Genomic DNA, 12,162 nt, shown 5'->3' on the forward strand with positions numbered 1-12,162 from the left:
TGTATGGGTGCCCAGCCTTGTATATCCAGATAGTCTTACTATAAAAAAAGCCCTGTTGAAGCTGAAAGCAAATGTTTTACTTCCATAAGCTGATGGTTCCTGGATCTGAATCTCACTTATTCACAGCTATTAACATTTCTCAAGCTTAGAGTGTGTCATTAAGAGTATAACAATGTCAACGTAACAAGGCATAACAACTAACAAACCAATTTCAGTGAAGCATTTATAATGACAGATTGTTACCAGTTTTAAAATACCTCTCATACTTCCTTATGTCTGGAGTTAGAAGATATCTTCAAAGGCTCCTTGACTGATTTAACAAAACGCAGATCTTTATCCTTGTGACAGCTGCCCTGAGTCTGCACAGGCAGCAGAGCAAAAGGACACTTGCAGGGCATGGTGTTGCTGTCCTGATACAGGTGCCAGGATGGAGCAAACAACCTGAGCCATAAAAGGGCCTGTTTCTTCACTTAACAATAACAGGTGTGCAAGGTGATCAGCTCAGCTCACGGAGACTGGAGATTTTCATGTTCAGCAAGAAGAGTCCCACTGGGGGCACCTGATGCCTTCATTTTGGTAATGGCCCCAGGCACTATGACAGATTGAAGGGGAAGATATGCAAGCAGAAGTCCAAGGGCTTGGCCTAGATAATCTGAGACATGGCAAAGAAGCAGATTATACTTGTCACATACATTTTTTTCTTTTTGAAAAGCAATAAATTAGTGTTATTATTATTTTTTAATGTGGATCCTTTCCCATTACCCTCAACCAAGCTGAGAAGGACAGCTGAGGGTGAGCAGTTACACTAAAATATAGGAGGACATCCAGCAAGCAAGGCTGGGATGTTTGTAAACAGGAAAACAACTTTGATTTATGCTTTTCGGGAAAAATGTCTTTGTCTTTAAAACTGAAACTCTTTGTGAATCAAAATTTCTGTGGGTAATTTTTCACTTTTTCATCAGACGCAGAAATGAAATGCCTTTGAATCATGTCAGCCTTGATAGAAACATCTCAGATGAATTTGTGGAGTGTCAGTTCAACACTAAGCTGTGTCCAACTGAATTGCTGCAGTGCTACACACAAGACTGCAGCACAACATAAGCATTCCCATAAGGACACTTTTCATGCTGCCTCTTTGGCAGAAACATTACGTGTAGGTGGGCAATGCATGGCTGTGGTGTGGCCAAGAAGGTTCAGTCCAAACACTCAGCCTGTGGAGAAAAATTGAAAGCAGAGGAGCTGGAAGAAAATGTCCCACAAGACTCATATTCTCAGTCTTCTGGACACATCAAAGGTAAAAACAAACAAGCAAACAAAGAAAAGACTAAAAGAAGCCTTTTGTTTCAGCACTAAACAAGTGCTATGACTAAATTAAATCCATGGTTAACAATACTTTTTCTAAGAACCAAAATGGTATTTAGACCATCTTATGCCCGAAATCTCTTTCTTACCTTGTTACATGTCTGATACTCTTTCACATGTGAAAGATTCCTAGCAGGACAGGTGTTTATAATAGAAGTGACAATGAGAACTTGATGATTTTCATGTTAATTTAACGAGTAATGTGAAATCATTAACATTAATTTTCTTTAATTATAAAATAAGAACATACTTTTCCTTTGATTTTGAAATAGCACAAATAGAGTTGTTGCTTTAAATTGATGCTTCAGGCAAGCTCACACATTCCCTGATCACCTTAACATCTTATATACAGGTGCTATGCACATTTACTTGCACTACATGCCCAAGGGTGAAAGTGTGGCTCAGGCTGCACAATTAGAGTTATCAAATATTTATGTAGACGTATAACTCTGCTGGATATGTTTTAAGTGCTTCAATGCAAGAAACAAAATATGCGTGGAGGAAAACAATCTGCACAATACAAAGGCTATCCACATGCAATAATTGCTGAGATCTTTGTTCAAATAATACTATCCACCTTCTGCCTTTTTTATCCCAGGCTATCAAAGAAATAGTGTTACTGAAAAAAATGAAAGTAGAAGATCCTAGATTTCTGTCTCACTTAATTCACTCCTTTCTAAACATCTGTATTCTAAAGTGATAATGCTTTTCTTCCACTTCCTACCGTTGTAACTTGATACAGCAATTGCAAATACAGAGATAAGGTATTTAAAAATGTGCTGCCTTGATCATAGGTAACTTCATATGTCTTGCCAAAGGGCAATAGGTTTCTTCCCCTGGGATGCAGAGTCAGATATAGCTATTTCCAGATAATTTACGAAACAATTTTATAGTCTCAGGATCCCAAATTAAGGTGTAATGAAGTGGAGGAGGTCTATGTGCTATCACAGCATTTTGTGATAAGTAACTTTCAAAGGAATGTTAGATAAAGGGGTCAGGTGTGTATTTTATGTACACCATCTCTGGGACCTATCCCCAACTTCCCACGTCTGGAAAAAAGCAATGGGCAAATAGCTTGTAAAACTTACTAAATAGCAGGAATTAATGCCTGGTTAAGGGACTTTCAAGGGGCACCTCATCATGTAGTGGCTTTCAGCCTGGGATCTGCAGAGCTGGGGTATGTGAAAGAGGAAAAGCTAAGGAAAACAAGGCTATTAACAAAAGAGGCTTATAGACCTCAGTACCTTTACTGGAGGATATGTTTGTCCCATCAAATCAGAGTAAAAAGCCCTCAGCCTACTCTAAGTCACTGTGTAGAACAGCTCTATCTAAAAGTAGAAGGATTGCCTCTAAAAGAGATAGAAAAAACCTGACATTTAATGACAGTCGTTTCTAACATGTTCTCTGGAATAACATCTTTCATATTGCATACTCTTCATTGTACGGTAATCTCGTCATCATTTTTATTTCAGAATTAACTGTGCAAATTTACTCTTTGTCGTGAGAAGTGATGGATGTTTAATTCTGGTGTCTAGCTGTGAAGGTCAACATTCTCTGAGTGAGAATCTCAGATCCTTTTGACTTTGCACAGCTTAGTTTACAATCAGTAGCTAGACTTCTTTGTGACTACTATGTCTGCCATAATCTTCAATATCATGACACCCACTTTGTTTTATAAAATGCACAGCGACTCATCACTGGACTGTATTTGAAAACCCCACACACCCATATCAACTGAATACATTTTCTGGGATCTCCACATATATAATTGAGTTTGCATTCCACCCTTGAGTTTTCGCTTACTTGTTTTTAGGGTCATTGCCCACTTAGCTGTCTGCAAGCGAGCAAAAAACTCTAAAGACAGAGTCACTCTGGTATTTACCACTACTGGGGAGCTGTGTTTGACAGGGCCTTCATATCCCCCAGAGCAGGGTAGTTGGTGTGATCAGGTCTCAGGAACAAAGCTCTGCTTGGGTTTTCTCACAGCCACTGTTGGATGGAGAAGGGAACTGGTAAGGGATAGAAACCTTCTTCCACTTCACATCTATTTCCCTTCTCTCTCACAGGGAGCATAATGGGACTTATTATCTCTATCAATAATTAACAAACCCAAGGGACTACTGAACAAGTGTCACGACCAGCTCTGGTAAACCCCAATTGTAAATCACTTCTGCTTGGGCTTGCACCAAAACTGGCTCTCACATACCTCTATGGGACTAGTTCCTGAGAGGCAGAACTGAAAGCACTGCACATATCTTCTGGAAGAATCAACACCTTACAGAGTATGCAGAAATGTGTTTCTTTGCCAGAAATTATACAGCACCAGGTTGGACCAAAAATTCCTTGTTGCTATGGTTGCCACTTGCTCTAAATCTTTTTACTACTCCTTGTTGAACAGCAGCAAAGGAGAATAAAAACATATACAACACTTGTAATTGCCTGGTGCATATTTTAACATTTCTCTTTAGTGGCTGCTTTAAATTATGCAGTAATATTGCTGGCATGTTTCTCCAGTCCCTCTTCCCTAAGAGGATACATTTTACAGTGCTGAAATTGGACACTGGGTGTAAGAATCACACATTTGAATATTTTTTTCAGGAGCAGACGTGTCACATGCAATGTATTACAACTCAAGCTGTAAAAATTAAGTGGCATTTGCATTCATTAAGCATACATGAAATTTAATTCCATTAGGTCCAGCAACATTAAGGTCTGTCTGTTGCTGCTGATGTTACAGCTTAAGGACATTATATCTTCTGGCTAGATTCTGTTTCATAACCTAATAAAGTCAGGAATTACATCCTGGCTTGATGCCTTTGTAAATCCACCTCAGCAAACACACGACATGAAAGCTGTAGATGTAAATTATTTATATTCATCATTGTCCAAATTATTAATTTACCAAAAAAGGTTTAACAGATTAAGAAAACTACAGGCACTGTGCCCAGAGCAAAACTAATTTAAAAGACAACAATACGATCTGCTGAAGCCAAACCTCACTTCTAATCTTCCCATTTCATTACAGATACAATACAGAAGAACTGTTAACATTTCATCGAGGCTACTTAAAGAATCAAAAGCTTACATTACATTTCAGTCAACTTACCAGAAACACTGATCTGCACAATCCCCCCAGAAAATCAGGGATACTTTACTTTTTAGATTTTTGACTTTTAGCTGGAATAGAATTTAGAAAGAAAAGGAAGGCAAAGTATAAAACAATTTGAATTGCAGCTCTTGTAATTTGTTCTGCTGAAAGGATAGTCTGGGTTCAATACAAGCTCAAACTCAGCAAATAAACATATTTGGACAAATTACTTTTGTCTATATGTAGTTTCACAGAAGATATCATGACTGAGAACACAAGACTGCCCTCCTAACTACTCCAAAATGAAATCTATCAGTTAAAAAGCAAAACCTGAATTTTTATTGGCAATTTATGTGACATGAATCCAGGTGTCAGTATAAGCTTTCATCAACAGTCATTATTTTCCAACTATCAAACTAACCAGCTTCCATGAAGTAAAAGTTCTTACCTTCCAAAGTCTTTGATTTCTTCTGTGATTCTTAATGGCATTGTCAGGCTAGTCCTTCTTTTGGGAGCACCAGAAAAATGAGCTGAACAACACATCTATTTCCATGGAGATGTGAGGAATAGAAAATGTTTACTTAATTATGTACAAATGATGCCTTATTTTCCTCTAAGTAGTTTTCCAGTGGTCTAAGATGTTATTTTTGCAGAAATCAAAGTTCTTGACAGTATCTACAAATCATTTCAATGACATAAATGTTCACCACAGGCAACATATTATCATTTTTGCCTTTTCAAAGATTCTTTGTGGGCAATCTTACTTTTGTTTGCCTTGAAAGCATGTTACGTGTATATATCTTATTTGTATATAGTTTACTTATATATGTATATAAATAAAAATATAAAATTAAACTAAACTCATGAGAGCTATACTTCCATTTCCAAACTATTCTGTCCTCTCTTTAAAAAGTGTCTCAAGCTACCAAGATAGCCTTTGAAATTCTTCAGGTCTAAGCTAAGTCACCAAGCTTTCTTCATAGTCAATGGAGAGAGATAACAACCCTCAGAAACCAAATTCCATCCTAAAATAGGTGGCTTAGATAAGGGAGCTAAGCCATTTTGTAGGTTGTCCTCTAGGAAAGTATACATTGAACAGCTTAGGTTCTCTTAGAAAGCTCAACTTAACTGAGATCTCACTTGTTATCTACTTTAACTGGAATCCACTTTGAGAGTACAGTCTCAGCAATATGTTTTCTATGAATTTATTGTAACTTTGGGAGAAGAAGTTAAGAAGCTGTACATCTCTTTATTTATGAGTCAACATAGACTGTTTCATCCATAAGAAAAAACACATCAGGGATGACTTAGCAACAAATGGTCCAGACTCTCTTGTATCCAACTTAAAGAAAAAGCCATAATGTAATGTCTCAGTCACATTTAGGAGGAAATTGAACAAATAAATTTTTAGGAATTTTTTTTTAAAAAGTGGTATTTCATTTTCTGTTTTCTAGTTGTCATGTTTTCACATTGGTGTCTGTCTGGAACTTGACAGATCACAAAATACGAACCTATTTCTCTGACACTTAAGGCTGAAGAAATGCAGAAGGCTGTGATCAGAGGCCCCAGTCGCTTTGCACTGCAGAAGTAATACAAAATGTGCAGAAAAGGCTCTTCAGGGAAAGCTGATTTTACTCCTGTCTACAGCTCCTCTGCAGAGTTCATATGCATTGGCTGATCCCAGCCTTTCCACCACAGCACTCTGTGTCACACCTATGTAAAAACATCCACCTCAATGCAGTAGGACTCTGAGCTGGGAGACATTTCGGGCCAAGGTGGTAGCAGAGGGGATGGTGATTTTTCATGGGTGCTCATGACTCAGCATAGGAAACTGCCCTTCATTTACAGAGTGCACTTACCTTCATCTCCTCGTCTCTCTAGCCCAGCACAAAGCTCCTGTCTATAACAAGAGAAGCATGTTTTATGTAAATCACCTCCCAGTGGAGTCACTCATTATTAATGTAGACAGCTCTAAAGAGAGAAACTCATGGCATTTAGCAGAAAGAACTGTTAATGAAAATATCATTAAATAAGTCAATCTGAAAGCCACAAAATGGCCTCTCTACCTGTTTCTTCTTTTCTGTCTTCCACACCTCTGGGTGCATTTCACTCAAGTCAATCTTTTTTAGCATCAAGTCACAGCTTTCCCTGGAGAGGGGCATCACTTTCTGGTAAACTGCTCATATTTGAGAGGAGGTGCTATTTAAACATTGTGGAAATATGTCAGAAACACACTGGGTCAGTATGGGACTAAACAGCAAGGCTGAGGAAGAGGAGACTCCAATGACTGGCTGTAGATGAGGCAATTTCCAGTAACACTGATCTGAAAAGTATAATGCAGCCTCTGCTTTGCTATGTATTTTGTAGAGTTCATGACTGAGCCTTTCACTCGCTTATATCTTGCAAGTGCTTCGTGCTTGTAATTTCATATTGTTCACTGGAATATCTTTCTGGTCACATGTATTGTATGTCATAGGGATCTTAGATGATCCAAATAGCCTAATCCAACAATTCTGCTAAAAATTTCCCTACTCCTTCAGACCATTTATATCTGACCATATTAACCAGAAGCAACTGTCTGATAAACTGACCCAAACTGGCAGTGAACATTCCTTTTTCCTTTGTTTCCTGAGGGCTTTCCACTTCCACATCTGAATGTTGAGGGTTTTCCTCTGGAAAAAGTAGCTATTGGTATCAGGGAGAGGTATCTCTGGTACAGATGCACATGGCTCACATTCCTAAGTTATGAAGGGATTCACCTTTCTCCATAGTTCTGAGGGCTATCAGGATCTGCATTGTAGGCATGTGCTTATATTAAGCCAAAAGTTTTGTGTGGATTAAGTTAGTATGTTTTGTTAAAATAATACCGTCCAATATTTTAGGTGCACGGAAAGTGATGAAAGCATATATCCAAAATTCTGACCATTTTTTTCCTAACATTATTGGTCTATTAAAAAATAAAACTTCTCTGCTCACAAACCTTTCCTCCTTTCTGACCTGATAGAATTATGGCTATAATAAATAATCTGAAGTCTGTAATCACAGGATCATAGAGAGGCTGAAGTTGGAAGGCACCTCTGGAGGTCACCTAGTCCAACTCCTCTGCTCAAGCAGGGCCACCTAGTGCTGATTGCCCAGGACCATGTCTGGATGGCATTTGGATATCTTCAAGGATGGAGACTCCACTACCTCCCTGGGCAACCTGTGCCAGTGCTCAGTCATTCTCACAGTAAAAAAAAGTGTTTTCTGATGTTCAGACAGGATTCATTGTTGAAATACACTGTTTAAACTGTATATCAACCCTTATTTGTGCTCAGTATACACCATCCTGAGTGGACAGTACATTCCTCTTCCCATCAGCTTGGAAACAGACTCAGACTTTTACACTTCAGTATTACAACCTAGCAGCGGAAAAAGGGAAAATTAAGAGAGTCTGTTTTTTTTCCCAGCATAGAGCAGCAATTCAACATGATGTGGCAAAAATGGCAAAAGAAAGAGGCATCATTTCCCCATTCTGCAAAGAAGTAGAGGCACAGAGAGACTGCTACCAGCCTAAGCCTGTTCCCCCTCCCCTGTGACTGTACTTGGCAAGAAGGAAAGAGTACTGAAAATATTCATACCAGGCAATAATAGACAGCCAGCGATGGGCAGGGAAAAACAAAGCAAAGCTGTTTATTGCTGAAGTGTTAGGAAATAAATGAAAGTCCAACAGACAGACAAAACGCAACCAGCATTTCAGGACACTGCTCTTTTTGCCTCTGAAACTTGAACCCCAGTTTCACAAATGGCACTGGGGGAGGCCACTTGCACATTCTGACTGCTGGGGGAGGCCCATGGGACAGACAGCAGTGCTGTGTGATAGCCATAGTGATTTGCTGTGGATCGCCCCTGTATCTAACTGCTATTTATTGTGCAGGACACATATAACATTATGCCTCAGTGGATGTACTTCACTGTCATGCCTGATCAAAAGTGTTGCCTTGGAGCGATCTTAGCTTGAGAGAACCCCAAGCAGTTTTATAAGTAAGAAGTCACCCCAAGGTGACACTTGAGAGGAACAACATTAAAGTGTACTCATCTCTCTTGTGTCCCTGGCTACTTCAGAAGCTCACAAAGAAAGCTTAGCTCTGCTAGCTCATACTCAGAAAGCAAAAGGACCCTTATGCCCTTGTTCATGTTTTATCAGTGCTTCCTAAGTGGAAAACTAACTAAAAATGCTGACTCTAGTCATGAACACTGGAGTTTTGAGTAAAGATAGTTAAGTAAAAAAATTGTTTTAAGGATATTTAAGTAGAGATAAAAATATAAGCTAGTGATCTCACTCTCAAACACAGGAGGAAACCAAAAGCACAGAAATGACGGTTCAGGCATGATCTCAAGGCTCAAAACAGATTAGTTACACACACAACAGTCATATACCCATGTCCACATGCAGGCAATTCCCTTGATCAATGCAAGCTACAGTCCCTAAAGGATTTTCCTTTAGCCCCAAGGAAATGCCTTCACTGTGCAGGGAGGTGTGCAGCAGAGATACCTGAGCTAGCTCCAGAGGCAGCAAAAGCCCAGGGAGTAGAGGGCACACAGCATCTGCGCTTATGTGCCTGGTTGACACAAGCCAAGTGCATGTTTCTCAGGCGCAGGGCTGAGGCACCACCATGCCATCTCTACACCACCTTGCTACTGTTCTGCACAGAGACAGCCTCAGTGTGGGGAGAAGGAAATGCTCCCACCTTGAATCCACTGTATGCAGGCAGTCCTTTTGACATATCCTTCTAGCCAGCACTTATAGCACTGCTGCCAAGACCACACTTTCTTGCTCCTTGATTCAGCCTGACTACGGCATCTTCACTGTTCCACCTAAACTGATTTTCTCTCCATTGGTACAGTATCCACAAGCAGACAGGCAGATTAAATTCTCTTTATGTTTTTCACTTACTAGGCTTATTCATAAAAGTAAGGCTCAAGCATTGTCTTACAGCCCTCAGTCAGCTTTGTGTTGATCTGCTGAAATCAGGACCACAAATCCTCTGTGACGGGCTGCAGCCAGCAGCTGAGAAGGGGTTAAGTGACTCCCTTGGGCAAAATGAAAAATGCCACTTCTCAGTAGCTGAGATAGGACTTGTCTTGGGCAAAAGCACTTGGAATGGGGCTGCCAGTGTTATTTATGTCTTCAGTCTGACAGAGAGTTGAAGGGAAGGATTTTTTAAAGATTTATCAACATTTCTTATTTGTTTAAGAGCTGAGAAATCCCAGAAAGGAGCTCCCTGAGAAGACACGTCTCTTCCAAAGGCAGAAGAGAGCCTTTCGGTCAGAAAGCAAGTGGGGCAGCTTGCTTAGGAGCAAGAAGAGCTACAGTAGACCTTTACCAACCAGGTCAGCACAAGAACCCCTGGTCTCTGCTATGCCAGAGGTCACCAAAGGCACTAGAACAGCCTCTCTGCTTTTATAGTTGATGCAATTTTTAATCTGCCCACGTGAATGCAAGTAAAGCCACCAAAATTATCATCAGCCCACCCAAATGCTTTTGTGGCATCAAGTACTCTACTAGATTTATCTTAATTTGCTGTACTAAAAATGGGAGGAAATAGCTATTTCCTCTCACTTTTAATCCACAAAGAAATGTAAATTTTTCATGATTCAGAAATTCTCTTTTTTTATCCTACACAGTGCAAATACTATCAAGTCATAAAAAATTAACCACCCTAAAAAAAAAGGGTGTATGGGCATCTACCACAAGACTTTGAAATCCAAAATACAGTAAAATTAATTTAATTTTTCTGAGCTTCTTGAAAGATCCAATGCTGTCAAACACTTTGAGATAGTTCATAAAGTTTTTCAGTGAAATATTTTTTAATCAGAAAGTAGAAAGTGACTGAAACCAGTGTGCATTTTGCAGGCAAACATAGCAGCATTGCCAGAATTTTTGCCAGGGAAGATTTTTCATCTCTAGGGTGTGATTTATGGTCAAAACCTAAGAGAGGCTTAGAATTGATAATAGCCTGAAGTCCTGGGTTCTCACAGACTTGAACTTAGGACCCCCACGTACTAGGCAGGTACTATGAATCACCAAGCTATTAACTGCCTACCAAATCAGCCTTTGACTTTCACAGGTTGGTACTGTTCCATTTCGCATTTAAAAAACAGTTGAAGATTGTGAAGGAGATCCTTAATATTTCTGTGGTCACAGAATTTTTCTGGAATGTGGGAGGCGGGCAATGTCGAATCTTTTTCACCTGAAGTGAGTTGATTAATGAACTGTTTGCTATGCTAAGTGAGGATCTTGCTTTGTTTCTGCATTTTTTTCCATTAAAATAGAAAGAACTTGGTTTCATCCCTACACAGAACAGAAAAGGGCTTGAGGTTTTTTTAAACTTCAAAGTTGTGTACAACTAGAAAATCATGTCTCACACAGCTGTATGAGATGACTCATCCCTGTAAGATGGCTGTAATTTTCTTTTGGGACACTCAAGTGAGCACACAGCTTCAGTGCAGCACATAATGGGCATGTCCTGAACTGTAGGGGCTTCTAAAGCAAGCCCAGAGTAAATGAGGCTCCTTGGAGTTTGGGAACAGAGATACAGGTTTAATACAGTCTTGGAGAAAGCTGCAGGAGCTGAGAAATTGCAGGGTTTGTACTTTGCATGTCTTTTTACCAGAGCTCTACTGCTTCATGCTCAGTGAGGATCAGGATTCACGAACAGAAGGGTTTTTTAAAGCAGCCTGCTTTGGATATTGGCAACGAAATGAAACATTTATTGCAGAGAGACCACACAGTTTTGCAGTTTGGGTGGATCTAGGTTCCATTTTAGCCTTAAATCAACCTTGGGATATAACAGTTCATTCTATTCTAGTGCCCCTGCTTTCACCTTACCACAGGTTAACCGGGGGCCATCATACAACCAGTTATTGTTTCATGTAACCCGCAATAAAACTACCTGTCTGGATCACTGCACACTTATATATCAACATGATATAGGAGTCCTTGGTCCTGCTGTTTCAGATATGAAACTGCAATGAAGTGTATCCACCATGTCAAAAGCTACTCTTAGGGCCACTTAGCTGTGCAAAGTGGAGTGTACCCAGAAGATTTCAGCTGCACGTATCCAAATCAGCTGTTTCTGAGTTGTGCCATTACAAATACAGTCTGCATACATACTTATATGCACATCCAGCTAAGTGATGTGGGAACAACTGCCTGTAGGCTGGAATTTTTACCTGTGACTATCCCAGGATGGCTCAAAATATGATCAAAAGAAGGCTACCTTCTGCAGCAACATGGTATCTGTGCAGTCCAATTTGCTGTGGTTTCCCACCTGAGCAGAGCTGTAAGACCGTGTAGCATTAAACTTCTCACAGCTCTTTTCAGAGTATCTGAAATCTCCTCCTTCTCCTCAAGCCCAGGCAAATGTCCCTCCCTAGGCCCTGAGCAAAGTGCCTTTGAAATGGTCAGGTCCAGGAGGGAAATGTCACTTCTCTTGCAGCCACTCAGCAGACATAAGACCATATGCCTGGATGCATACTATGACTCTTGTCCCTTCACCCTTTCACCCCCATTTCCTCAAGCAGTCAAGATTAAAAAAAAAAACCAAACAACCAAACCAGTAACTTCATTAAAACTATCTGCTTCACTTGTAGCAGGAGTATATTGTATTGAGAATGTATTCCCTTTGCAGATTAAAAGTCAGCTGCACAATTCTTTAGGATAGAATAAA

General features: G+C 39.8%; 1 long non-coding RNA gene across 4 annotated transcripts in view; it reads right to left on the reverse strand.

The window, feature by feature from the left end:
* Positions 1–12,162, reverse strand: part of LOC127469327 (uncharacterized) — a 31,256-nt gene that overhangs the window by 745 nt on the left and 18,349 nt on the right. For 2 of the 4 annotated variants that reach the window (XR_007903945.1, XR_007903946.1), the window contains exons 2-5: positions 6,310–6,350; positions 4,899–4,993; positions 3,245–3,351; positions 258–652 (exon numbers count right to left, since the gene is read on the reverse strand). This is a non-coding gene — a long non-coding RNA (uncharacterized LOC127469327). Of the gene's footprint in view, positions 1–257; positions 653–3,244; positions 3,352–4,468; positions 4,540–4,898; positions 4,994–6,309; positions 6,768–12,162 lie in introns of those variants that run through there. The other 2 variants (XR_007903944.1, XR_007903943.1) reach the window with 2 other exon arrangements.

This window comes from Manacus candei, unplaced genomic scaffold (assembly GCF_025592945.1).
Source record: "Manacus candei isolate 608988 ecotype Guabito, Panama unplaced genomic scaffold, ASM2559294v1 h1tg000017l, whole genome shotgun sequence".
NCBI classification, from domain to species: Eukaryota; Metazoa; Chordata; class Aves; order Passeriformes; family Pipridae; genus Manacus; species Manacus candei.